This window comes from Dipteris shenzhenensis, chromosome 11 (assembly GCF_047967505.1).
Source record: "Dipteris shenzhenensis isolate YYH24624 ecotype China chromosome 11, Dip_SZ_1.0, whole genome shotgun sequence".
Classification (NCBI taxonomy): Eukaryota; Viridiplantae; Streptophyta; class Polypodiopsida; order Gleicheniales; family Dipteridaceae; genus Dipteris; species Dipteris shenzhenensis.
In genome coordinates this window covers 7,673,017-7,696,751 of record NC_141606.1, presented here as the reverse complement: position 1 = coordinate 7,696,751, position 23,735 = coordinate 7,673,017, and positions in this window count along the sequence as shown.

Here is a 23,735-nt window from a genome sequence, read left to right as displayed (position 1 = left end):
CCACCAACTAGGCTACATGCAAGTGCGGGAAGGCATCCCTTGACTGACTGCACTGAGGGTAGATGGAGCATTTCCTAGGGCAGCCCACTCTTGGGTTGCAGGGCCCGTTTGGAGCCTCAGATGATCCCGGATGGCTCTGGGACGAACATAGGAGAGTTGCTCTGTTTTGTGCACTAGTTCTATTGTATGGTCGGTGGCCTATTTCGGGACCGACCCCCAGTCGACTGTTTTGGGGGGACTAGGTTGGTCACCCAATTGAGCCTAACTGACTATGGCTGGTGGCTATATAAGAGCAAGCCTGTGAAGCCCATTTCATCATTGGCTACAGCAACCCTGATTCCTTAGCATCTAGCCTCCGTCTTCTACCTTTTCTAGCACGCCATCGAAGCTTCTTTCATAAGAGCGCACGGTTGGGAGGCAGCATCATCTATTATAGCAGTTCTATAGTAATCAAATTTTTGATTCTCCATACTATCTCGTTTCCTCTCTTGCGTACGAGATCCTGTTATCTGTTGAGCACAAACGTTGTATTATTTTCTTACAAAAAGCAGATAGTATGGAGAATAAAATATTTGATTACTGTAAAACTGATACAATAGATGGCACTGCCTCCCAGCCATGCGCTCCTGTGTGAGAAGCTTCAATGGCATGCTGAAAACAGTAGAGGATGTAGGTTGGATTCTAAGGAATCAGGGTTGCTATAGCGAGTGATGATAATGGGCTTCACAGGCTTGCTCTTATATAGCTACCAGTCATAGTCGGTTAGACCCAATTGGGAGACCGACCCAGTCGGCCCAAAATGGCTGGCTAGAGGTCAGTCTTGAAATAGGCCACTGACCACATGTTAGAACCATGGCACAGAATAGAGTAACTAACCTATGGTTATTGTTCGGGACCCAGAGCCATCTGAGATCATCTGGGGATTCAAACGGGCCCCGTATCCCGACAGTGGGTTGCCTCGGGAAATGCTCCATCTACCCTTAGTGTAGTCAATCATGGGATGCCTTCCCGTAGTTGCATGTAGCCTAGTTGGCAGTGTGCCAACTCTATCTGAAGTTGTCCAGCCATCAGGCCACACATGGCCCCCATCTGGTGTCCAAACCAGGACCTACCGGATAACCGAGCTACTCAAATGCCTTTTCCTCATATGGGGGGCTTACAAGTAGAGTTACATGGTTCTCGCGTAGTTACACGAGAGTGGAGAATTGATATCTAACAGAGCTGGACTTTCAATCACAACTACTACCTCTGGCACTAATGCAAACATACATGAGCATGCTAATTTTGCCAGAGAGCAGTCTTGGGGCTTCATTGTCCAATGTCATTACAATCCTTCAGTGCACGATACAGGTTCAGATGCTTGTATGGCAAATTTAGCTTCTACATGGTTCTCTGACAGTGGTGCTTCTAAGCACATTACCTCCTATAAAACTTTGTTTACTTCTCTTGCTGATGCCCCAAAGGGGGGCTCCATGAGATGTGCCAACAATGCATCATATGTGGTTAAGGGCATTGGGCAGGTGGCTGTTACATCAGTTGTAGGCAATGTTGTCACTCTGGAGAATGCCTTGTATGTGCCAGGCATACGAAAAAATATGATTTCTATTTCAGCCATAGCTACATGTGGATTTTGGATTGTCTTTGATGGGCATAGGTGTGCAGTCTATGACTTGAGTCATGCCGATGCTATTGTATTGACTGGTACTCTTCAAGGGGGATTGTACAGCCTGGATGCATATGATAGATGCAGTGACAGTTTAGCTCATAATGCTCATGCAGTTGATGCATATGTTTTGCCTGACACTTATTTGTGGCATGAGAGGTTTGGGCATCTCAACTTTAATGCCTTGGTAAGGTTGCCTACAATGGTTGAGGATATGCCACAGATGCAGATGCCTCATAAGCATGTCTGTGAAGCTTGCTTGCTTGGCAAGATGCACCGCTATGTCATACCTAAAGATGGTAGAGTTGGGGCATCACGCAAGTTGTTCTTGTTCATAGTGATGTGTGTGGTCCCATGCGGGCTACTTCAGTTGGAAGCTTCTATTATTTTGTGACATTCATTGATGACTTTACCAGGTACAATTGGATCTTTGCATTAAAGTCCAAGTCAGAGGTGTTTACCTGCTTCAAGCCTTTCATTGCCTTGGTTGAAAATGATTCAGGCTTGAAGATTGCTCACATGAGATCAGACAGAGGTGGTGAATATATGTCAAAGGAATTTAATGATTACATGGTAGCCCGAGGTATTCATCATGAGTGTACAGTGCCTTACAATCCTCAGCAGAATGGAGTTGCTAAGAGAAAGAATAGGACCATTATGGAAATGGCTAGGTGTATGCTTAAGGGAAAGAATTTGCCCAATATGTTTTGGTAGGATGCAGTGATGTGTGCCAATTATGTGTTCAACAAGAGCCCCACCAAAGCATTGAAAACAATCACACCCTATGAGGCTTGGAAAGGACACAAGCCAACCATTTCTCATATGCATACTTTTGGGTGTTTGGCCTATGCACATGTGCCTTCATAGAGGCGGACAAAGCTGGTTGTAATATTTGACCTTTGATGTCGTTACAAGGACTCCTCCTCATTATTTTGAAACTAGCTTGACACTTGGTCATATCCTTTGTCAACCTTAGAAGAGTAATAGGATTCAACGCTTTGTCGTTTATTTGACTTTTGGTGTTGTTCCTTAGATATAGAATTTATGAAATAAGTAGGCTTCGACACTAAGTCATTTATTCGGCTTTCAATGGTCGTAGCTTATTTCATAAAACAAATGTTTAAACTTCGACACATGGTCATTTATTTGGCTTTCAGTGTCATTGTAGGTAATCAGTGTTGTATGATAGTTTCAGCTTCAACACTTGGTCATTTATTCAACTTTTGGTGTTGTTGTACTTAATATTATTAAATGTAATTGTCCAAGCTTTGACACTTAGTCATTTGATTCGATGTTCGTGTCATTGTAGCTTGCCTATGAAATGGTTGTTTGTGTTGTTTAGTTTTAAATACTTGTGATCTAGTATAATTAATAGACTAATGGGAAACCCGTGCGTTGTTGCAATTGGTAAATTAATAGCTTAGTTAGACTCCTTCAGCTATCACCACCTTGGTTATAAGTAGCATTGAGATTTGGATTTGCATGTTGGTATTCTTCTACCAAGTTTCCATCCTCAATAAAGGCCTGGCATTAATTTTGAAGGCCCAAATTGTGAGCAGATTGTAAGGATTCTTATCGCTAGTAAGCAATCATAACTCAAAGGTATACAGCTTCTTCCACATGAAAAAGAACGCCTTGCTTTGCACTCTTTAGGGGCATTGTCAAGTTCAAATTTATACCCCCATCAAGCTAGTGAAACCATGCATTCCTTCTTTCTAGAGGATTTCATCTCCCTTGATTCATTACTTGCCTTGCTTCCATTTCACTCTTCACTATTCCTCTTTTACCTGTACCCACACCATTGTCCTCTTTGGAAATATTTTGTGTAGAATGTAGGGGACCATTGCATAAATGCTAGTGTGTAGAGGTTGTAAACTTCCCAATAAATATACAAATATGTGGAGAGCGACCATGGAAGAAATTGATGGATGGGAGGAAAAAATGATGGATTATGTGGCCATGCCTGATGGTTGTGTGGTTCCAAGGAGAACAAATAAAAATAAATGTTTTGACGGGGATATTTTGAGAAAATATATGATGAGGTTCTTCACTTTGTGGATAGCATCAATCATCACTCTAAGCTATAGGAAAAAACGTCCATTATTAGAAAGCATTTTGCATGCTAGAGCCACCTCCAAATGCATGGAATGAATGCTCAATGTCTCCTCGATTCATGCTCATACATCCAAGGTAACAATGCTAGAGTTTATGATATTTGTGTCTTTGATTCATGCCTATCCATGGGGTCTTTGAAAGCTACTTATGTATAAGGATTCCAAGTTGAATCTTATCTTTAATCAATTGTGGGTCATCATCCATTGGATATTGTTTGAAATACTCTTCCAATGTTGATAATCTAGTGTCTAACACACACTTCTCCACGCACTCAAATGGTAGGCCCATGTAAGCATGATGCAAATTTTATAAGAATGGAGTTCGTTGTGTTCTTTACTGTAATTAACTTTGTGTTCGTTGATTATTTAAAATATGAATATACTTTAGATTCTCTCTCAATACTTGGTTTTTTCATGCATGTTTTGCTAGAAATCCTTTTGTGAAAAGATGCAAGCAGAGCAAAGGAAAAATTGGATCAAAGTCATTAGGCAGCATCTTTGTATAGGGATAAGTAAGATGAGCAAGGAGCAAATAACTGACATAACTAGCAATGCAATATGGACAGAGTGTTTCTACAATGAGGTCATAGCCAACACAATGGGAGATGCTACCCAAGAGTGAAATGAATGAAGGTGGAGTACGTCACATGATCAATAGCATCATAGGAAATACGAAGAAATGTGCAAAAGAGGTTGACATGGAAAAATTAGGTTTTTGGGATTTGAAGTGGAAAGAGGAGAAGGGTAGAAGCAAGAGGGCAAAAGACATAGATTCACATTTCACTATTTCAAAGAGTGCAATATGAGCAATCAAAACATTCATGTGATCCAACTTCTGAGGCATGGCTAGCTATTGAGGGTAGTTGTGGGGATGCTTCTCACAGAGCACATTCATTTAGGAATGGTGATTGTTCAATTGTGTTAGGTATCCCCCATGAGGCTAGATAGACGAGGGTGAGAATCTTGGTGCTGGATCATTTGGAGTATGCTTTAAAGTCACTTTTAATGGCATCTCTTTCTTTCCTCAAAGTATTACTTATGTGGCAAAGCATTACAAAGGGAACATATCTCATACCTTAAATCATTTGACAAAGAGTATGGAATGCAAATATTACATCCAAGAATTGTTAGATGCATAGGATTTACTAGAAGCTTACCTTGGACTAAAATTTTTCCATACTTCAATGGAGGGAGTATTGGAGACATGTTGATGCAGCTACCCTTTGAGAAAGGGACTTTCAAAAAACAAGTGTTATGATTGAAAGGCAATGGAGTCACTAGGAGAGAACCCGAGTTAATGATGTAGGGCTTACGAGATTAAAGGCATTTGTGGAAGCTACCCCAGACATCATACACGCATTGGTTGATGCATTAGCAACTGTACACCAAGAAGGCATTATACACTGTGATCTACACACTTTCAATGTCATGCTAGATTTTACCAAGGATCATAGTCCATGGGTTGGCAGCATTGACTAGGGATTGCTACGTCAATACAGTGAATCAAGAGAAGCTATTAATTTTGTGAAGCGTACTTCAGATATGGATGATGTAACTTATAAGATCAAGAAGAGTACATCAATAAGACAAAATCAACTCTGCCTTGGCAAGCTCCAGAAATAATCGACCCTGAGAACACCAATGCTTACAGTAAAGAATCAGATGTGTTTGCCATGGGATACATGATTAAAGAGGTTATTAATTTTTATAAGGAGTGTAAGGAATACTACTTCAAAGAGGATTACATAAAATAGTCAGCATGGAGTGGCAAGTTGCGGCAAATTTATTTCAATGCAACTAACTATATGTGGAAAAACAAAATAGAATGACATTGGCCGAGATGAATAATTGACTAGCAAGATTTAACACTCAACCCCATGCCTGTTTGCGGCCTGTAGGTGAGATGATGAATCCGATTTTATTATAAAGCTACTCTTGGACAATTATGTTTATAAACTATAATATTACTCTTTCAATGCATTTTGAATACTAGTATATGCATCTATACTATTTGAATTTAATAAAGTATTATAAAATATATTTTAAAAAAACTTTCAAATTTTTATCTTTGTGTTGTAACTTCTTGCATTTTGAATACTAGTATATGTATTTATAGTATTTGAATTTAATAAAGTGTAAAATGTCTTAGAATGCATTTTTATTTTTTTTCAAAATTTTATATTTGTGTATTAGAATTGTGTTTTAATTTGGGAAGAGTTTGTGTTTATTATCATTAAACTCAAACCCATGAGTCATGCATACAAATTTTTATTATAATGATTAAATTTAAACTCACCAGTCATTCACAAATTGGCAATCTAAATTTTGTAGGTCATGCACATATAGGTGGAGGGGAGGTTATAATTAAGGTTCTCATTTCCTATCATGGCATCTTTTTTTAGGATTCAAGTGATTGACTATGATAATAAGGAGGAATTAGGTGTTGTTAGGGTGACAAGAGACATAGGTCATCCCACATTCTCTCATTTCGTGAACAAATTGAAGGTGATGAGCTTCTATTGGAACCCTTTGAGTTTGTTAAGGATGAATATACAATAACCAAACGGCAAGAGGAATGATGGACAATCAATCATCAACTCTTAGTGCACATCAAGAGAAGTCTATGCCGCATAGAGGAAACTCCTTATCCATGTAAAAGACATTAGGGTTAAACATCACTGTACCTTTACCCGGTTATGTACAATACTCAAACACATATATCAATGAATGAAAAAGAAGATTAGGGTGTTTTGTACCCACCAAAACTTGTGTGGCTCTCTGTTTCTCTCTCTCCCTCTTCCGTTCTTGCTTCTGTTGAGAGCACTCTCAATTGGTATCAAAGCCCGGGTGATCTAGTTGAGCGTGCGTGAGTGCTTGGAAGCTCAGCAGCTCTGTGGGAGGAAGGAGAAGCTCTGTGGGAAGCTTTGTGGGTGACGTGACGTGCATCTGAGTGTGTAGAGACCTTGGAGGAACTTTGGAAAAGTCACTTTGGCTTTGCAAAGTGGTTTTGAGAGCCTATTAAGTGTCTTCAAAGAAAAAGTCATTTTTTGAGCTTTTCCATGTTCCGTTCGATGACAGAGACTTCGTATTGACTTATAGAGGCAACTATTGCTTTATTTTGGTGTCCACTTCACTTCAAGAGCTTGGAAACACCTTCATTCTTGAATCTGGGATCATTTCATTGGAATTCTAACTCAATGTGTTAGTTCTACGTTTTTCTACCCGGGTGTTGGAACTCAAGTTTGGAGTAACCATTTGTAGATCTATCAGTTTTGGTGGACTCAGGAGGTCCTAAAACTTCTATGTTGCTCATCATTCACACTCCAATGGAGTTTACAAACAGCTCTATTTCAAAAACGTTTTTCAGTCCGTGTGTTGGACCCAGTGATTGAGACCACAGTTTCCAAAACCGTCTATCTCACTGCATTTCCGATGCCCAAAAACCCCTACCTGTCAATTCTTGCATGATTCGATGGAGTATTTTCAGAGTTATAGACCTCTATGTATTTGATTTCATCTCTCTATTATGCATTTTTCATTCTAAGGTTTTTTGAAACCTTAGATTTATGCCACATGGCAGTGGATAAGTGTTGACTCCCATTTCTCACTCATCGGTTGGGATTTTGGAGTTTTGACAGAAGAGAGATATTTGCAGATTTTCTTGCTAAGTCCAATTATGCAATGGCATCCATGTTTTGAGGCATCTCAAATTCTATTTTCAGTAGCGGTCTTTTTTGTGGGACCATGATTTCTTGAGCATACCTTATGCAAATCACTCTGGTTATAGTTTGAGCCATGTGCGCTCATTTGTGGTGTGCATTGGGTTGCAGTGGATGATTTATAGGCCATTTGGATGCATTGTGATCCTTATTGGATGCGCTGATAGGCCCAAATTGCCTTGTGGGATGCCATTTTTATGGATGCTTTGCACATGGATGCTATATTATGTTGAGGGACGGCTTTGACACATTGCAGGTGATGCATTGATAGTGTTATGCTCTCTTGGATGAGATATTATTGATGTATATGCCCATGGACGATGTTTATGCTTGAGCCATTTGGCACCTATTGGCATTTTGGATTGCCATTGCAATTGGCATTTTCTTTTGGGCCAGATTTGCTCATATGGATGCATAGTACATGCACATGAGTTAGCTGCATTGCTTTGAGCTTTGAGTTTTGGTGATATTTCAGTCTATTGTGGCATACATATTTGGGTGCACCTGGTATTTGGTGTGATTCTCTCTTTCAAGCACTAGCATTTGGGATTTTTCTTTATTTGCATCATGGCATCCTCTTCCATGTCTGAAAAGGAGTTTTTCAACATTAAAAAGTTTGATGGGACAAACTTTTGTTTGTGGAAAGAACAGATAAGCGATGTGCTTATTCAAAAGAAGCAGATTAAACCCTTGGTAGGGATTAAAGCTAAGCCTGTAAATATGTCTGAGGATGATTGTAATGAGTTGGATGCATTAGCAAAGTCTACTATTAGACTTCATCTTGTAGAGTCAATTTATTTCACAGTAGTAAATGAGCAAACTACGGAAGATTTATGGAAGAAACTGTGCGCCACTTATGAGAAGGAAACTGCCTCTAATAAAGTTTACCTCATGAAGAGGTTGTTTGAGCTGCAGATGAAGGAAGGGGTCTCCATTGCTTCTCACTTGAATGAATTCAATATTATTTTCAGCCAGCTTTAGGCTCAAAAGATGAATTTTGATGCAGAGACTAAGGCAAAATTTCTCTTATGTTCATTTCCATCCTCATGGGATACCTTCCATACAGCTGTCAGTAACTCTGCACCTGGTGGAGTTCTAAAATTTGATGATGTTGTGGGTAGCTTGTTGGCCGAGGAGATTAGACGAAAGTCTATGGACTGCAACAAGCAGGATGCAGCCTTAAATGTGCAAAGGGGTAGATCACAGTTCAAGGGGAAGTCCCAAGAGAGAGGGAAGTCTCATAGCAAATCTAGGGCATGGAACATTGAGTGTTACCACTGTGGCAAGAAGGGCCATATGAAAAAGGATTGCTACAAGCTGAAAAGAGAGCAAAAGGATAAGAAAAAGAATGCAAATTGGGCTGCAAATCAAAAGGAAGAGAGTCCAAGGGAGGACAAAGGAAAAGTGAAGATCGAGGAGATCAATGTAGTCACACATGATAGTGACAATAACGTTCTCTTCATGTCTAGTTTATCTGTAAAGTTGCTTACCACTTTAGATGATGCATATTCCCAGGATTGGATTTTGGATTATGGTGCTTCATTCCATGTTACTCCCCATAGGGAATGGTTCTCCACTTATGACAGTGGAAAGACAAGTTGTGTGCTTCTTGGAAATGACTATGCATGTGACATAGTGGGAGTAGGTGACATAAAGTTTTCTTTTGCAAATGGGTCTGCATTTATTTTGAAACATGTGAGACATGTGCCTAAGTTGACCAAGAGTCTTATTTCAGTGGGTCAGCTAGATGATGTTAGTTTCCACACCACTTTTGGCTTTCAGAGTTGGAAAATTCAGAAGGGCTCTATGCTTTTGGCCAGGGGTGCCAAGTGTGGGACTTTGTATCCCTTACATGTATCACAGGTATTTGATCATGTTGTTGCAATAACCGAGCAGCCAAGCACTTCTTTGTGGCATTGCAGGTCGAGGCACATAAGCCAGAATGGAATGAAACTCTTATGCCATTTGGGTTATGTACCGCATTTTAGTTTCTCTAATTTTGAATTTTGTGAGCACTATCTATATGGGAAGCAGACTAAATCAGCCCATAAAAGAAGGGGAAAGAAAGAATTTGAAAAGCTTGATTTGGTGCATTCAGACGTATGTGGTCCCATGCCTACACAGTCATTAGGGAGGGCTGAATACTATGTGACATACATTAATGATGCAACTAGGAAAGTGTGGGCTTATGCTATAGCTTGGAAGAGTGATGTGTTCCAGGTATTTCAAAAATGGCTGGCCTTGGTTGAGAATTAGCCAGGTAGAACACTTAAATGCCTACGGACTGACAATGGTGGAGAGTATTTCTCTCATGACTTTCAGCATTTCTGTGATACACGTGGGATTAAGAGGGAGCTCACATCCCCTCATACTCCAGAGCAAAATCAAGTTGCAGAAAATATGAACCGTACCATTCAAGAAAGCTTGCAATGCATGCTTTCCAATGCAAGTCTTTCTGGTGGTTTTTGGGCTGAGGCAATGAAGACTGCAGTGCATGTGATCAATAGATCACCTAGTAAGAGTTTGGATGGTGGTATTCCTGAAGAGGCATGGAGTGGCAAGAAGCCCTCTTACTCTCCTTTGCATATATTTGGGTGTGAGGCATATGCACATGTGCCAAAAGAGCTTCGAAAAAAGCTAGATCCTAAGTCTAGGAAATACATCTTTCTGGGTTATGGTGAAAGTGGAGAGATGGGCTATCGTCTCTGGGATCCAGAAGCAAAGAAGATCATATGCAACCATGATGTAGTCTTCAATGAGAAGAAGATGCATAAGGCACCCCTGAGGGATGTTGAAATGAGGAGAATCACTTTCCAGGATGTGAATCCACCCACATATGTTGATAGACAAAAAGCTGTCCATGTACCAAATGTGCAAGAAATGGTACCCAAATACTCCCACAGGTATACAATCAAGGGTAGATGATGGATCATCTATTGGTGGAAATGATGAGCCAAATGTGGCTGATATATAGGCAGGACAGCAAGCTGAAATGCCCTTGAGAAGATCATCTAGAGTGTCTAGACTGCCTGATAGGTTTGTTCCAGGGGTAGACTATGTGATGCTTAGCGATTGCAGGGAGCCTTCTTGCTACAAAGAGGCTATGATGCACGAGGATCAATGCAAGTGGGAGTATGGTACGCAATCAGAGATGAGTTCACTTATGAAGAATAAGACTTGGGACTTGGTTTCTTTGCCACATGGAAAGAAAGCATTGCCATGTAAATGGGTCTACAAGATGAAGGTCAAAGGTGATGATGTGCCTAGGTACAAGGCCCATTTGGTCGCTAAAGGGTTCAAGCAAGAGAAGGGTGTGGAGTTTGATGAGATATTCTCTCCGGTTGTGAAGATGACCACACTTAGATGCATGCTTGGACCAGTGGCAACAGAGGATATGGAGCTTATGTAGATGGATGTCAAGACAACTTTCTTGCATGGGGATTTGCATGAGGAAATTTACATGGTGCAGCCGGAAGGCTTTGAAGAAAAGGGCAAAGAGCATTTAGTTTGTAAGCTGAAGAAGAGTCTCTATGGTCTTAAGCAAGCACCTAGAGAATGGTATCAGAAGTTTGATGCTTTCATTCGATCCTAGGGTTTTAGAAGGAGTGAAATTTATCACTGCCTCTACGCTAAAAGTGTGGGCTTATGCTATAGCTCAGAAGAGTGACGTGTTCCAGGTATTTCAGAAATGGCTGGCCTTGGTTGAGAATCAGTCAGGTAGAACACTTAAATGCCTATGGACTGACAATCGTGGAGAGTATCTCTCTCATGACTTTCAGCATTTCTGTGATACACGTGGGATTAAGAGGGAGCTCACATCCCCTGATACTCCAGAGCAAAATCAAGTTGCAGAAAATATGAACCATACCATTCAAGAAAGCTTGCAATGCATGCTTTCCAATGCAAGTCTTTCTGGTGGTTTTTTGGTTGAGGCAATGAAGACTGCAGTGCATGTGATCAATAGATCACCTAGTAAGAGTTTGGATGGTGGTATTCCTAAAGAGGCATAGAGTGGCAAGAAGCCCTCTTACTCTCATTTGCATATATTTGGGTGTGAGGCGTATGCACATGTGCCAAAAGAGCTTTGAAAAAAGCTAGATCCTAAGTCTAGGAAATGCATCTTTTTGGGTTATGGTGAAAGTGGAGAGATGGGCTATCGTCTCTGGGATCCAGAAGCAAAGAAGATCATATGCAGCCATGATGTAGTCTTTAATGAGAAGAAGATGCATAAGGCATCCCTCAGGGATGTTGAAATGAGGAGAATCACTTTCCAGGATGTGCATCCACCCGCATATGTTGATAGACAGCAAGCTATCCATGCACCAAATGTGCAAGAAATGGTACCCAAATACTCCCACAGGTATACAATCAAGGGTAGATGATGGATCATCTATTGGTGGAAATGATGAGCCAAATGTGGCTGATATGCAGGCGAGACAACAAGCTGAAATGCCCTTGAGAAGATCATCTAGAGTGTCTAGACTACCTGATAGGTTTGTTCTAGGGGTAGACTATGTGATGCTTACCGATTGCGGGGAGCCTTCTTAGTACAGAGAGGCTATGATGCACGAGGATCAATGCAAGTGGGAGTATGCTATGCAATCAGAGATGAGTTCACTTATGAAGAATAAGACTTGGGACTTGGTTTCTTTGCCACATGGAAAGAAAGTATTGCCATGTAAATGGGTCTACAAGATGAAGGTCACAGGTGATGATGTGCCTAGGTACAAGGCCCGTTTGGTTGCTAAAGGGTTCAAGTAAGAGAAGGGTGTGGAGTTCGATGAGATATTCTCTCCGGTTGTGAAGATGACCACACTTAGATGCATGCTTGGACTAGTGGCAGCAGAGGATATGGAGCTTATGCAGATGGATGTCAAGACAACTTTCTTGCATGGGGATTTGCATGAGGAAATTTACATGGTGCAGCCGGACGGCTTTGAAGAAAAGGGCAAAGAGCATTTAGTTTGTAAGCTGAAGAAGAGTCTCTATGGTCTCAAGAAAGTGCCTAGAGAATGGTATCAGAAGTTTGATGCTTTCATTCGGTCCCAGGGTTTTAGAAGGAGTGAAATTGATCACTGCCTTTATACTAAAAGGGCTAAGGATAATAGCTTGACAATCCCGGCACTATATGTGGATGATATGCTATCAGGAATACTTATGAGCTAGATGCATTAAAGGCCAAGTTGCATGAGGCCTTTGATATGAAGGATTTAGGAAAGAGGCATTGGGAGGCAGTTAAGTGCATCATGAGGTACATGAACGGTACCAAGGAGATGTGCATCTGCTTTGGTAAAGGAGACATGTATGTACCCAATTGGGTACACAGATTCTATAACAATGATCTTTAACTTTGGCCATTTATCTATGAACTCAACATTGGGGGGATTGGGATACCTATAGTGTACAACATTGATGGTTTCATCAGCCAAGCTTTTTGGATGCTCTTTGTATGGAATAAAGTAATCTCTTTGTATAGAGCACATGAAGGCCATGATGTCCTTCCCCCATGCATCCATCAAGATGCCTCCTCTCTGAGTGATGTCATAGAAGATCATACCATCACCCTATGGCACATCTATGTCATCTGAGGCATCCCTACCCCCACCATTACCTTCCCCAAAGCACTATGCCTATGCCATGCATCCCCAAGAGCTCTCCCTACTAGTATGCCTACTGCCCTGTTGTGAGACAAACTAGTACGAACTCACGACCGCACTGGAGTACACTGGTGGCTTTGCGAGACAGAAGGGCCTCCTGACGGCGATAGGGGAGAAGGGACTCCAATTTGACATAGGGAGGAAGGGAGTGCTGATGATCGGGGAGAAGGTGTGAAGATAGTGGGAGAGAGGGAAGGAGTCTCACTTGTAGCTTTTTCACATACACAATGGGGGAATACACACAAAGGTGGAGGCTGAAAACAGTTTTCCTCTTCTTAGTTGTGAAAGCCAAAAGAACTCTAGTACAAAGAAATAGAAGAACCCTATATGTGGGTCTCAAACCAAACTCAACTAACTAAGGTGGCGTACTAAGTGAGCCACAAACTAGAGTAGATAAGGATAGCTATCATCTAGCTATTATTCGTGGGCGGTGTACCAACCGCATATCCAGCTAACAAGTCGGTGACATAAATGCACAACGGTCACCTTGGCATATCGCGAGTGGAGCTCGATATCTCAACACTCCCCCTCGAGCTCAATCCCAATTCTTGCACACCAAGCAAGTCTCTGAACTTGCGCGGCTTCTCTGTGCCCAATGCTTTCATGAATATGTCAGCTACCTGATCCTCTGTGCTGACATAAACTAGATCAATAAAACCTAGTAAAACCTTCTCCCGCACATAGTGATAATTCACCTCAATGTGCTTTGTTCTAGCATGATAGACTGGATTATTTGCCGAGTGTATGCTGCTCATGTTGTCACAATAAATGACAACTGGCCCATCTGTAGACTGATGCATATCATAGAGTAGCTTATGCAACCAAGCTACCTCACATGTAGCCATTGCTGCACCCCTGTACTCAACCTCTGTGCTCGACAAGGCAACTGTAGGCTGTTTCTTGTTGCTCCAAGTGACTGCAGCACTCCTAAAAGAGAACACATATCCACACTGGTAGATCGTCTATCAGAAATACTACCAGCCCAATCAGCATCAGTGTATTCATGCAACTGTATCTGAACCCCAGCCTCATAAAATAGTCCATACTGCAATGTGGACTTCACATACCTGAGTATGCGTCTAGCCGCATCCAAATGCGGTTTCCTTGGAGCCTGCATAAACTGACTTACCAATCCAACAGCATAGCTTAGATCTAGCCTGGTAATAGTCATATAAATCAAACTTCCTACTATGCATCTGTACATAGTAGGGTCTTCCAAAAGCTCACCTGCATCTGTGCTCAGCTTCACATTTTGCTCCAAAGGAACTGAAATAGGCTTACAGCCTGTCATCCCATATTTGGACAGCATGTCCAATCCATATTGCCTCTGCAAAAGCTGTATTCCACTTGGTGATCTAATCACCTCAATGCCCAAGAAATAACACAGCTCTCCCAAATCCTTCATCTCAAATTTCTGCCTCAATAGCATTTTCACATGAAGGATATCTTCATCACTATCACCTGTGATGATCAAATCATCAACATAAATGACAAGCAGCATAATACCTTTCTCTATTTTTCTCACATAGAGTGAGAAATCTGCCTTGGAAATCTGAAAGCCAATAGTGACAAGATACTGTCCTATCTTGTCAGACCATGCTCTAGGTGCTTGCTTCAAGCCATACAAGGCTTTCTTCAACCTGCAAACAAACTCAGGATGAAGAGCATGAACATAACCTGATGGCTGCTCCATAAAGACCTCTTCTTGCAAATCACCATGCAAGAAGGCATTATTTACATCCATCTGATGTAAAGACCATCCCTTTGATGCAGCCATAGCAATGGCTGCTCTTACGGTTGCCATCCTTGCAACCGGATTGAAAGTTTCTTCATAATCAATGCCATATGTCTGTGCATACCCAATGCTGCACATAATTCACAGCAGCAATCACAAAATATCAGTGGACCTGCAGTGTCATCTAGCAGTGGTTCACATACTTCGCCATGGACAGGCACATTGAGATCAGGAGAATCTCCTCAAAGCAATGCAGAGAGTGGTATGCAGGTATCACGAAAAGGAAAAGAGAAGGTAGATCAGCCCATGTTTGATGTGAATGCAGGTCACTCTTATGTGGATGGTGAATCCAGTGGCTCAGAACAGAGCATTGATGATGAGTTGGGTATTCCTTCTGTTGTTACACCTAGAGTAAGGAAGACCAGGGATGTTTTGAGAGCACGTGGAAGTGAGCCTATTTTGCGTAGGTCTACCAGGGTTAGGTATCCTGTGGATAGGCTGAAATATGATGGATTTATAGCCATTCACTATGCCTATATGGTCAAAGTGATACAGGAACCAGAACCCACTTCTTTTGAGCAAGCCATGGGAAATGAAAAATGGGAGAAAGCCATGGATGAAGAAATGGATGCCTTGGAAGCAAATGCTACATGGGAATCGGTGCCTTTACCTAAAGACAAGAATGCAATTGGCTGTAAGTGGGTTTATAAGATCAAGCACAATGCAGATGGTTCTGTGAATAGATACAAGGTAAGATTAGTTGTCAATAAGAGTGCACTGTCTCAGATTGAGACGCCCTTCGCGGTGTGGCAAGAGCGCAGTATATGCTGCGGGTGTGGGCGAAGCCCTTAGTGACTTTATTTTTCTGATTCGAGGCCATTTCGAGGCCCGGAAGGCGGAAGTTCTTCGTAGGCACTCAGAAAAAGGCCCTGTTTTGGCTGTGCGACCATTGCTCGGCTAGTCGGTGAAAAGTTGCCACAAAAATTGCATCATATGCCTGTGTGCAGAGATATTGGGAGTTGCAAAATCATGCTTGTTGCCTGTTGATGCAAAATCATCACTAGGAAGTGACTGTGTGGTGAAATACCACTTTTGTCAGTTTTGCAGATCTGCCCATGTGAGGCAAAAGCTGTGTTTTTTGTAGTGACAGAATATTTTGCAGCGTTCTTTAATGGCATCTGATTCTCTTTCACAAATTGTCACTGAAAAGCTTGACAAGAACAACTTCCAAGCATGGACGTTTAGAATGACGAATTGCCTTATGGGAAAAGGCTATTGGGAGTTCATTACAGGAAATGAAGAAGAACCTGTTCTTCCTAATGTTCCCAATCAATAGGAAATGCAGGCATTTAAAGGATGGCATGAGAGAGCTAGAAAAGTTATGTACTGGCTGTCTATCAGTATTTTGGACTCTATGATTGTGCATATTCAGGATGCAAGTATGCCAAAGGAGGCATGGGATACTTTGGCAAAAATGTACAGCACAAATACGCAAAGCCAGGAAAATGCAGCTCAAACAGGAGTTGCACAATGTGCAGAGAGAAAATTTGAGCATAAATGACTACCACATGAAGGTGAAGAAAATTGCAGATGCACTTGCTTCTGCTAGTGGAAGATGATGATCTAGTTTCTGTGACCTTGAATGGTCTAGGAAAGGATTATGCACAGTTCCGGACATCCATTGCCGTCCGTGAAAAATTTCCTGATTTTGAAGAGTTATTTGCTCTTCTAATTTCAGAAGAGCAGAGAAATGGGGGTGCATCTTCTTCAGGAGGAACTTCAAAAGAAACTGTCTTCTACTCAAATGCTGGAAGAGGTAGAGGCAGAGGCAGAGGCAGAGGTAGAGGAGGCCGATCTGTAGGCCGTGGTAGAAATCAGAATATGCAGCAAACTCAAGAAAACCAGTCCTATGCAGGAGGACATGGTAACTCTAGAGGCAGGGGGAGCCAAAGAGGCCGTGGTGGATGGCAGAGAGGCCAAAATGCAAACAGCAATGTTGAATGCTACTATTGTGGTAAAATGGGTCATATGGCTAAGGACTGCTACAAAAAGCAGAATGACATTATGAATGGAAAATTGCAGCAAGGCAATTATGCATCTTCTAGTAGACAGGGTGATGACAGAAATGAGCATCTATTTACAGTGCAGCATATGACCAATTCTGTGACAAGTGCAGAAGAACAAAATGATGTGTGGTATGTTGACTCAGGTGCGTCAAACCACATGACATGCAGAATGGATGCAGGATGCAAGGAAAATGGAAAAGGTAGGATTTGTGGAGACTGGTGATGATACTGCACATCCTATTGTGCAGATTGGTAAAACTCCTTTGTCTATGCAGGATGGGAAAAAGAAATACCTGTCCGGATGTATTTCATGTCCCGAACATCACCAAGAACCTGGTTTCTATTGGTCAAATGGTTGAGCAGGGCTTGCAGGTCAGATTTAATCCTCATGGATGCTTTGTTGAGGATATGAAAAATAACGGTCGCTTGATAGCAAAAGGAAAGAAGAAGGGCAGGATGTTTACGCTAGATGCGGACATGCCTGAATTGAGTGCAGCAATGTTTGCACATGGGATCGGTGTAGTTGCAGATATTGATATCTGGCACAAACGAATTGGTCATGTTAATGTACAGTGACTTAAATCAATGCAAGCCCAAAATATTGTTGCAGGATTACCTAAATTCAAGGTTGCAAAAATGCACAAGATTTGTGAAGCCTATCAATTTGGGAAACAGGCAAGGAAACTTTTTCCTAGGCATGTTCAAGAGAGTAAAAAGCCATTGGAATTAATCCACTCTGATGTGTGGACTACTAAAGCTGCATCTATTGGAGGCTGTCACTATTTTGTCACATTTATTGATGACTTCAGCAGAAAACTTTGGGTGTATTTTATGAAAAAGAAAAGTGAAGTGTTTGGGCACTTCAAAGCTTTTAAAGCTATGGTTGAAAAAGAAACAGGCCTACAAATAAAATGCCTAAGGTCAGATGTAGGGGGAGAGTACCTCTCAAATGAGTTTGCAAGGTTCTTGCAGGAGCATGGTATAAAGCAGCAATATTCATGCAGTCATACCCCACAGCAAAATGGAATTGCAGAAAGGAAAAACAGGCATATTGGAGAGGTATCTCAGGCCATGCTAAATGAAAAAGATCTACTAGATTATTATTGGGCTGAAGCAGTTGCTACAGCAGTTTATATAATGAACAGGACTCCCACTGCAGCAATACATGGCATGACGCCAGAGGAGATGTATACTGGTAGAAAACCAGACATTTCTCATTTGAAAATTTTTGGTTGCATTGCCTATGTCCATGTGCCAGATGAGTTGAGGTCCAAGTTGGATCCAAAAGCTGAGAAGTGCATCTTTATTGGTTATTCTCTGCAGCAGAACGGGTATAGATGCTATAACCCTTCTACTCGTAAGTTTAGAGTGAGCAGAGATGTTGTTTTTGATGAGATGAGCAGCTGGTATAAACCAGTAAATGTGATGATTGATGTAGATGCACAAAACACTTTTGGCTGTGCTACCTGCAGAGATTTGCTCCCAAACTCAAAATAGGAAAGCAACACTCATCCTCTCACCAGGACACCGCAAACTTGGTTTGCTTTCTTGAGCTCCTTACCACGAACAAGGCTCTGATACCATGTGAAGATAGTGGGAGAGAGGGAAGGAGTCTCACTTGTAGCTTTTTCACATACACAATGGGGGAATACACACAAAGGTGGAGGCTGAAAACAGTTTTCCTCTTCTTAGTTGTGAAAGCCAAAAGAACTCTAGTACAAAGAAATAGAAGAATCCTATATGTGGGTCTCAAACCAAACTCAACTAACTAAGGTGGCATACTAACTGAGCCACAAACTAGAGTAGATAAGGATAGCTGTCATCCAGCTATTATTCGTGGGCGGTGTACCAACCGCATCTCCAGCTAACAAGTCGGTGACATAAATGCACAATGGTCACCCTGGCATATCGCGAGTGGGAGCTCGATATCTCAATAGAAGGGACTCCAGACCATAGGGGAAAAGGGACTCCTGATGATCAGGGAGAAGGCTGGTGGCTTTGTTGCCTATTGGGCTGTCTCGACTCCATAGGAGTAATCTCAGTAGTAACAGCTGGTGTGGCTATGGGGTGGTTCGGAGTCTATACTGTCGGCTCTTAGGGGGTGTTTTAAGTACCCGTCATGTATGTGTATAACTCGTGAGGAGTGGGAGGGTGCCCAAAATGTTATATAACTCCCAAAAGATGGCATCCCAAAGATCAAGTGAGGCTCTTGAAGAGATTCCTGGCCATAGCTTGAACTGTAGAAAAGAAGAGAAGAACATTTTCATCATGCATGCCCTCTTTCATCATGCATGCAATCATTGGGGCAAAAGAAGAAATAGGAAAAGGTAAGAGAGAAAAACATAGCCTCACATTCAGCAAGCATTTATAGACTCTTGCATTCTTTAAATTAGAGTGACAAAAGTTTATATATGCTTGCTCAATGTCAGGCTATTGAAGCTTCACGTGGGTGGAAAAGAGAGAAAGAAAGAGAGAAAAAGAGGAAAAAAGAGAAGGAAAGAGAGGAAAAGAGAGAAAAAGACAAGAAAAAAGACAGGAAAAGAGAGGAGAAAAGAGAGGAAAAGAGAGGAAAGAGAGAATTTGCCCTCTTTTCATCATGCATGCAATCCTGTGATTTCCATCATGCATGCCCTCTTTCTTTATCTTACCCTCATGCTGCAGAGTCTGATTTCCAACATGCAATCACTTATTTCCATCATTCATCCAATCCCTTATTTCCTCATGAATGCTTATGGCATTGAAAATTCAACTTAAACATGCATGCAAGGGAAAGGAGAAAGGAAAGAGAAGGAAGGACAAGGGGAAGAGAAAGGGGAAAGAAGGAGAAGGGGAAGGGAAGGAAGGGGAATGCATGTTTGGAATTCTATCGCAGCGCATCTATAGACACGACAAACAGTGCGTCTATAGGCGCGACTGCTTGTTTTCCTAAAAGATTAGATGGAGTGTTAGACGCATCTATAGACATGATCCAATAGATGCTTATCTAGAGAAAGGTGAAAAGGACATGTGCCCGACCCCAAAAAGAACAACACTAGTACCACAACTCCTTTCCCTGCATACGACAAAGGACGTATCCAAAGAGATCAACTTCCAGAGAAGACCAACCACCAAGAGACTTACCTTGGATAGAGGTATGGAAGCTTCTTGTCTTTCTTCAAAGCTACCTCTCCTTCTTCTCTTCCGTTCACCCTCTTCTCTTGTATGCTTAGGGATGACTGTGTATGACTAGAGATGAGTGTGGGTGCTTGGAGATGAGTGTGGATGCCTAGAGCTGTGCAGTCTGTGCATCTATCAGTGCATCTACACTATGTTTTAGACGCGCCTATAGACGCGTTCCATAGTACAAGAGTTTTCTCATTAAATACTCAAGGAAGAACTCGTTTTTTGGATTGTTTATCTATAGGATGTCTTCATCTTCAACAAGTAGCTCCAATGAGGATGAATACCTTTGTATCCACCATTGCAAAATGTGGTTGGAGCAAAAAATCAAATGTATGTGTGATCGATGTCAAGGAAACATGTATCGTGCATGTAGAATTACACTCAATCACATCTCAAAGTACAGAGAATGGGATGCGACCGCATCTCAGATAAGTGTTAAAGCATTGAGGTTGATTGAGATACCTATGGGTGTTTATATGTTTGATATATGATCCTCTTTTAATTTGATACAGGATGCAGTGCCACACCTGCATATGTTGCCCTATGCTCGTTGCTCGTGAGGAGGCGAAGCATCGACGATATGAGGTGGGATCTTCAGGAGGGACTGTTATGAATGCATGGAATGATGGTGATAGTAGCCCTCTACCATTACCTCATGAGGCCATGGAGGAGGAGGTGCTTGATGATATGGTGCAGGATTCATATGTCAGTTCTCAGGTAGGGATGATAGCATGGAGCAGGATGATGATCTTTGGACTGCAGCACCGACTCCACTATTTGAGGGGTGCACATTCTCTATTCTACGTGCCTCCCTTGAGTTACTAAACTTGCAAACCATCTATGGATGGAGCAATGCAAGTTTGAATGCATTACTCAAGTAAGATTTAAAGTCTATTTTGCAAACATGGTGAATTATGCTAGTGGGTCAATTACTCAAATACTTTTTCTCATTTATGGTCTTCACGTGCAGGCTATTGTGTAAAATGCTTCCAATTGAGAATAAATTACTAACCTCAAGAGATATGGCAAGGCAGCATGTGACCTATCTTGGAGGATTGGATTACAAGTGGATCCATGTGTGCGTCAATGATTGCATTCTGTTTCATGGACCACATAAGGAGGCAAGAGGGTGTCCTACTTGTGGAGAGGCAAGATATAGAGTAGAACTCAAAACTTTGGATGTGCCTCGTAAGGTTCTGTGACATTTTTCCATAATCCCTTACATCCAACATATGTTCAAGTGCAAATCCATTGCAGAGCTCATGTCATGGCATTCGTCCCATCTATCAACCAATGGCAAGTGGAGAATTCCTGCAAACAATCCTACATGGAAGCATAGACACATGGCCAAGCTTCAAGGAAGAACCTAGGAACTTGAGACTTGGATTGGGTATGGACGGTGTGAACCCATTTGCTCTCAAAGGCACCTCTGATAGTGTATGGCCAGAGATATTGTTGAATTATAATCTTCCACCCTCTATGGAGATTAAGAAAGGACATGTTATGTTATCCCTTCTAATTCCAGGAAAACATAAAGTAAAAAATCCTTATGTTTATTTGGAGACTTTGACTAATGAGCTAGAGGTACTTTGGAGAGGTATCGAGGTGCATGACATCCCTCATCTCACGAGACTTCAACTGCAAAGCAGTCTTGATGTGGACGATGCATGACTTCCTAAGCTATGGCGAGTGTTCAGGTAAGCATTGAACTTTTAATTATGAGTAGGCAATCATTGTGGCACCCTAAACCCACCTTACTTATGCAATTGCATCTATTGTTTAGGTCTCACTCCATCAAGTTACAAGTTGCTTCATAGCTAGATGCATTGAATAAGGTCATCTATGAGAATCACCATCAATTTCTCCCACCTGATCATCCTAGATATGTCACCCCTTGGAATGAAGTCCCCCCACAGTCACTCCCTACACAAGATTGGATGAGAATTTGGGACAGTTCCATGATGACTCCACCACTTGGCATGATTGAGTAAGGGTTTGTAACTATTGTGTGCTATATTGAATGGAAATAAAGATTACACGCTAACACCATCTTTTGTTTAGATACTCCATCTTATATCGACTACCATATTGGTCCCACCTCAAGATCAATCACTTGCTTGATCCCATACATATCTTCAAGAATGTGGCATCTACCATTTGGGAACATTTGAATGGGACATGAGATTCCATAGGCATAAGGGAGGGAATACTTTCCTAGCTATGAATTATTCTTTTATGTACCCTTGTGAAATCTTCCCTTTACACTTTCTTTTTAACCACCCCACATACCAAGCCCACTAATCGTCCCATACCTCCTCTAATCCCTTCTTAACCCATGCACTCATTCGCTCCTTACTCCACTTGTGACTTAAACTTCACTTGTGGCTAAATTGTTTTTTAAATTATCTAAGAATTCATATGGTTGTTTATATTCCTAGGTAAAGCAATAATAAGCCAGGGAAAATAGGCATTACCTATCTACCCAAACATAACTATGATGTTCAACACCTAGTTTGTTTGGATGGTGGCAGGTAAGTGTGTTGAGAGTTGTGGTGCCATGAGCACTTGTAGAGCAAAGGTATGAGCAAAGGGTAAGCTGCCACATGGCATGGAGGAGATATCCCACATGTGAGCAAGCAAAATGGATGTAAGTACCCTCACCTATAAAAGGGAGGTTCATTTGAAGTAATATCAATCAAGCACTTTGCACTATCTCAAGATTCTCTTTATGAGTCCAAGCTAATCTATCTTGGAACCTAATTGACTTGAGGTACATGTCATGAGCACTCTCTTCATCATGTTTGCACTTAGGTTGCATCCTCCTTAGATTAGTGTTGTATTAGGATTTTGTCTCATGACTAGGAGAGCTCGATCCCCCGATTTGTCATGGTATCAGAGCAGGTTTAGCTATGTCTAGATTAGTTTTAGGTTCTTCAAAGTCTTGAGAGATTTCCGTTGAGAGATTTGTCTTCTCCTTAGAAAGAGGTTTAGGTCCATATTGTGTTTTCGGTGACAGTATATTAGAAAGAAAGCAAGAGCTTGTGGAGCAGCCCCAAAGCTTGTAAGCAGCCAAACAGCTGACTCCATCTCCTACGATCTCCAACAGTTGTCTTTGTATGGCGACATCAAAGAAGATCTCTATTTGCAGCAGCTCGAGTATTTTCAAGTTCCTGGACAAGAACACAGCCTTTGTTTATTTGTTTGAAATCGTAGCTCGGTTGGCTCTTGTGAGTTATTTGTAGTGTTCTTCCTCCTAAGCCTCTAGCATCAGTGGTTGCCCACAAGAGATCCAGCATCGAGAGACCACCCAGCTTCCTAGTCTCCATCAGCTCTCTACACAAGTGGCTTCCTGACAGAAGGCAGATCTCCAAGGACCTACCGGCTCTTCTTCTCTAAGAGACTCTAGTCTTCTCTATAGCCGACCCTCCTGCAACCAAGCTCCTACAACAGCGCCTTCAAAACCTTTAGAACCAGTAGCGGCCCAGCTGCCACCACAAATGTGAAGCCAACGAAGGCCGACCTCTCGCTCCTCCACGGGCTGTAGCTCCCTGAGCCCCAGCAACTCCAAGCCTCACAGGCCGGCCCGACCTTGCAGTGGCTCCAAGTGTCTTGCCAAGCC